Below are 6,121 nucleotides of genomic sequence, written 5' to 3' on the forward strand. Positions count from 1 at the left end.
TCGGTAGTTGCAGGGGCAACAGTCTGGATGATTGACTGATCTGGCCTTGTAACACTAACCAAAACGGCCTTGCTGTGCTGGTACTGCGAACGGCTGAAAGCAAGGGGAAACTACAGCCGTAATTTTTCCCGAGGACATGCAGCTCTACTGTATGGTTAAATGATGATGGCGTCCTCTTGGGTAAAATATTCAGGAGGTAAAATAGTCCCCATTCGGATCTCCGGGATGGGACTACTCAAGAGGACGTCGTTATCAGGAGAAAGAAAACTGGCGTTCTACGGATCGGAGCGTGGAATATCAGATCCCTTAATCGGGCACGTAGGTTAGAAAATTTAAAAAGGAAAATGGATAGGTTAAAGTTAGATATAGTGGGAAGTAGTGAAGTTCGGTGGCAGGAGGAACAAGACTTCTGGTCAGGTGAATACAGGACTATAAATACAAAATCAAATAGGGGTAATGCATGAGTAGGTTTAATAATGAATAAAAAAATGGGAGTGTAGGTACGATACTACAAAAAGAATAGTGAACGCATTATTGTGGCCAAGATAGACACGAAGCACACGCCTACTACAGTAGTACAAGTTTAACGCCAACTAGCACTGCAGATGACGAAGAAATTGAAGAAATGTATGATGAGATAAAAGAAATTATTCAGATAGTGAAGGGAGACGAAAATGTAATAGTCATGGGTGACTGGAATTCGATAGTAGGAAAAGGGAGAGAAGGAAACGTAGTAGGTGAATATGGATTTGGGGTAAGAAATGAAAGAGGAAGCCGCCTGGTAGAATTTTGCACAGTGCATAACTTAATCATAGCTAACACTTGGTTCAAGAATAATGAAAGAAGGTTGTATACCTGGAGGAAGCCTGGAGATACTAGAAGGTATCAGATAGATTATATAATGGTAAGACAGAGATTTAGGAACAAGGATTTAAATTGTAGGACATTTCCAGGGACAGATGTGGACTCTGACCACAATCTATTGGTTATGAACTGTAGATTAAAACTGAAGAAACTGCAAAAAGGTGGGAATTTAAGGAGATAGGGACCTGGATAAACTGAAAGAACCAGAGGTTGTACAGAGTTTCAGGGAGAGCATAAGGGAACAATTGGCAGGAATGGGGGAAAGAAATACAGTAGAAGAAGAATGGGTAGCTTTGAGGGATGAAGTAGTGAAGGCAGCAGAGGATCAAGTAGGCAAAAAGACGAGAGCTAGTAGAAATCCTTGGGTAACAAAAGAGATACTGAATTTAACTGATGAAAGGAGAAAATACAAAAATGCAGAAAATGAAGCAGGCAAATAGGAATACAAACGTCTCAAAAATGAGATCGACAGGAAGTGCAAAATGGCTAAGCAGGGATGGCTAGAGGACAAATGTAAGGATGTAGAGGCTTATCTCACGAGGGGTAAGATAGATACTGCGTACAGGAAAATTAAAGAGACCTTTGGAGAAAAGAGAACCACTTGTACGAATATCAAGAGCTCAGATGGAAACCCAGTTCTAAGCAAAGAAGGGAAAGCAGAAAGGTGGAAGGAGTATATAGAGGGTCTATACAGGGGCGATGTTATTGAGGACAATATTAAGGAAATGGAAGAGGAAGTAGATGAAGATGAAATGGGAGATATGATATTGCGTGAAGAGTTTGACAGAGCAATGAAAGACCTGAGTCGAAACAAGTCCCCGGGAGTAGACAACATTCCATTAGAACTACTGACAGCCTTGGGAGAGCCAGTCCTGACAAAACTCTACCATCTGGTGAGCAAGATGTATGAGACAGGCGAAATACCCTCAGACTTCAAGAAGAATATAATAATTCCAATCCCAAAGAAAGCAGGTGTTGACAGGTGTGAAAATTACCGAACTATCAGTTTAATAAGTCATGGTAAAAAAATATTAACGCGAATTCTTTACAGACGAATAGAAAAACTGGTAGAAGCCGGACTCGGGGAAGATCAGTTTGGAATCCATAGAAATGTTGGAACACATGAGGCATTACTGACCCTACGACTTATCTTAGAAAATAGATTAACGAAAAGCAAACCTACGTTTCTAGCATTTGTAGACTTAGAGAAAGCTTTTGACAATGTTGACTGGAATACTCTCTTTCAAATTCTGAAGGTCGCAGGGATAAAATACAGGAAGCGGAAGGCTATTTACAGTTTGTACAGAAACCAGATGGCAGTTATAAGAGTCGAGGGGCATGAAAGGGCAGCAGTGGTTGGGAAGGGAGTAAGACAGGGTTGTAGCCTGTCCCCGATGTTATTCAATCTGTATATTGAGCAAGCAGTAAAGGAAGCAAAAGAAAAATTCGGTGTAGAAATTAAAATAGATGGAGAAGCAAAAAAAAATTTCCGGTTCGCCGATGACATTATAATTCTGTCAGAGACAGCAAAGGACTTGGAAGAGCAGTTGAACGGAATGGACAGTGTCTTGAAAGGAGGAAATAAGATGAACATCAACAAAAGCAAAACGAGGATAATGGAATGTAGTCGAATCAAAACGGGCGATGCTGAGGGTATTAGATTAGGAAATGAGACGCTTAAAGTAGTATGAGTTTTGCTATTTGGGGTGAAAAATAACTGATGATGGTAGAAGAAGAGAGGATATAAAATGTAGACTGGCAATGGCAAGGAAAGCGTTCCTGAAGAAGAGAAATTTGTTAACATCGAGTATAGATTTAAGTGTCAGGAAGTCGTTTCTGAAAGTATTTGTATGGAGTGTAGCCATGTATGGAAGTGAAACGTGGACGACAAATAGTTTAGACAAGAAGAGAATAGAAGCTTTCGAAATGAGGTACTACAGAAGAATTAGATGAGTAGATCACATAACTAATAAGGAGGTATTGAATAGAATTGGGGAGAAGAGATATTTGTGGCACAACGTGACTAGAAGAAGGGATCGGTTGGTAGTACATGTTTTGAGGCTTCAAGGGATCACCGATTTAGTATTGGAGGGCAGCGTGGAGGGTGAAAATCGTAGAGAGGGACCAAGAGATGAATACACTAAACAGATTCAGAAGGATGTAGGTTGCAGTAGGTACTGGGAGATGAAGAAGCTTGCACAGGATAGAGTAGCATGGAGACCTGCATCAAGGCAGTCTCTTGACAGAAGACCACAACAACAACAACAACCTTTGACAGCAGTTCGGCAATGAAAATAACGATTGGCTATCGGATATCAATGCGCGTCAGCATCCGACGGTGTGACATGCTCGCTGGTGCCTTTTACCGCAGGGAAAATGGGAGTTCAATTTGTCTCAAACGTGGCAGACGTATGGGGATGTATTCTGAGGTGATAAAAATCACGGGGTAGCGGTATACACATATGCATATGGTTGTAGTATTGCGTACACAACGTATAGAAGAGCAGTGCATTCGGGGAACTGTCTTTCTTACTCATGTGATTCATTTGGGAAGGCGTGCAAAGTGATTATGGCCGCATGAAGCGAATTTAGCAGACGTTGAACACTAAATGGTAGTTGCAGCTACATGCATTGGACATTCAAATTCGGAAATCGCTAGAGAATTCAATATTCAGAGATCGACAGTGACAAGAGTGTGCCGAGAACCAATTTTCAGGCATTACCTGTGGAAATGAAATGAGCGTTTGGGGTCATTGGCCGGGAGGCCCCTTACGGGGCAAGTCCGGCGGCTTTGATGCAGGTCTGATTACATTCGACGCAACATTGGGCGACCTGCGCGCCGGATGGGGATGAAATGATGGTGAAGACAACACAACACCCTGAGCGGACAAAATCCCCGACCCAGCCGGTAATCGAACCCAGGCCGCTTAGGACGGCAGTCCGTCACGATGACCATTCGGGGCGGTCAGGCACTACCTGTCACTACAGACAACGCTGTGGCCGACAGCCTTCACTTAACGACCGAGCGCACCGGCGTTTGCTTGTGGTTCTCAGTGCTAACAGACAAGCGACGTTGCGTTGAATAACAGCAGACATTGATGTGGGACGTACAACGAACGTATCCGTTAGGACAGTGCGGCGAAATGTGGCGTTAATCTGGCATGGCAGCAGACGACGGACGCGAGCGCCCTTGTTTACAGCACGACATTGCCTGCAGCTCGTCTCGTCAGCTCGTGACCATATCGGTTACGCTCTAGACGATTGGAAAACCATGAAGCGATCAGATAAGTCCTCATTTCAGTTGGTAGGAGTTGATGCTAGGGTTCGAGTGTGGCGCTGACCCTACGAAGCCATGGACCCAAGTTATGAACAAGGCACTTAAAAGTTGGTGCTGGCTCCATAATGGTGTGGGCTGTGTATACGTGGAGCGGACTGGGTGCTCTCGTCGAACTGAACCGATCATTGGCTGAAAATGGCTATGTTTTGCTACTTGGAGACCATTTGCAGCCATTCATGTTCCCAAAAAAAACACTGGAATTTCTACGGGCGACAATGGGCCATGTCACCAGGGCACAATTGTTTGAGATTGGTTTGAACAACAATTTCTATAAATGATATTGCCATCAAGATCAGCCGGCATGAATGCCATCGAACATTTATGGGACATAACTGAGAGGTCACTTCGTACATAAAACCTTGCACCGTCCACATTTTCGCAGCTACAGACGGTTATTGTGGCAATATGGTTCAATAGTTCTGCAGCGGACTTGCAACGAGTTGTTAAGTCCACGCCACGTTGAGTTGCTACAGTGCGCCGGGGAAAAAGAGATTCGACATATTGGAAGATATTCCAAGACTGTGTCATCTCGTTTCATAGCCACTCTAAACTAAAAAAAACTACTCCCGAACAGGCCATGAAGGCTCAAAGGTACCGACTGGCCGCCGTGTCATCCTCAGCCCACAGGCGTCTCTGGATGCAGATATGGAGGGGCACGTGGTCAGCACACCGCTCTCCCGGCCGTATGTCAGTTTCTGAGACCAGAGTCGCTACTTTGCAATCAAGTAGCTCCTCAGTTTGCCTCACAAGCGCTGAGTGCACCCCGCTTGCCAACAGCGCTCGGCAGACCGGATGGTCACCCATCCAAGTGCTAGCCCAGCCCGTTAGCGCTTAACTTCGGTGATCTGACGGCAACCGGTGTTACCACTGTGGCAAGGCCGTTGGCTCATAACCATTCTATGAAATTTAAACCTTTTGACTGAGGTAGAGAACCTCAAACGTTATCACATTTACAGCCAGATCTCATCATATACGCATCTTTCAGAGAATTATCGAGATTGGGCCGTGGGACGGTGGAAAAGTGTCGCCAGGTTCGGATGAATCACTTTACTTATTAAAACACGACAATTGTCTTGTGTGGATAAGTCGTCATCAAGACGAACTGCGCCTCAAAACACGTTCCGCACCAGGTAAGCAGGTCGGTGGGTGGAGTATTGTGCTACCTGGGGCATTGGCATGGTTTCCCATGGGGCCTGTCGTAGTAATCGAGGCCACCATGACAGCTGCGCACATTACTGAGTACCACCTGCTTCCATTCGAGCTTGATGATTTCGCCTACAGGACTGTCATATTCCAGCCAGATAAGTGTCCGTGTCACAAGGCCAGAATCGTGCTACAATGAATTTAGGGACGTCATAGTGAACTAATGTTGATATCTTGGCCACTGAATTCGCCTGATATGAGCCTGGTGGAAAACATCTGGGGCGCTATCGGGTGCAAGTTCCAGACCCATAAACCACTGGCCCATAATTCACGGGAATTGCGTGACCTGCGAGTAGCCATCTGGTGCCACGTACCTCAGGAAACCTACCAAGGTCTTGGCGAATCCGTTCCACGCACAATCACTTGAGTTCTAAATGTGGGCCGACGCGCTGTTAAATACTAGGTCTCTTCAGTTCCGCAACATTCGCAATTTCGCGCCAATGCTGTGTTGGAGCGAAATGCGGCTGACATCGCTGCACACGGCCGTGCTTAATGTGTAACTGCCGGAATTTCACTGTTGTTCAGTGCTGTATTGTGTAGAACGTTGTATCGCACAGTTTGCGAATATAGAGGTGGCAGAGCTAGACGAACAAGGCGTCTGCATTAAATTTTGCGTGGAACTCGAGAAAACCTTTACAGAGACACACCAAACGATGCAGGAAGCCTACAGTGATGAATGCTTAAACTGTACTCGGTGTTAAGAATGGTTCACACGGT

General features: G+C 45.1%; 1 pseudogene; it reads right to left on the reverse strand.

Annotated features, from left to right (window-relative positions):
- Positions 1-4,969: 4,969 nt before the first annotated feature.
- On the reverse strand, positions 4,970-5,087 carry LOC124717635 (annotated as a pseudogene).
- Between the last annotated feature and the right edge of the window lie 1,034 nt (positions 5,088-6,121).

The sequence above is a fragment of the Schistocerca piceifrons genome, chromosome 9 (assembly GCF_021461385.2).
Source record: "Schistocerca piceifrons isolate TAMUIC-IGC-003096 chromosome 9, iqSchPice1.1, whole genome shotgun sequence".
Lineage (NCBI taxonomy): Eukaryota > Metazoa > Arthropoda > Insecta > Orthoptera > Acrididae > Schistocerca > Schistocerca piceifrons.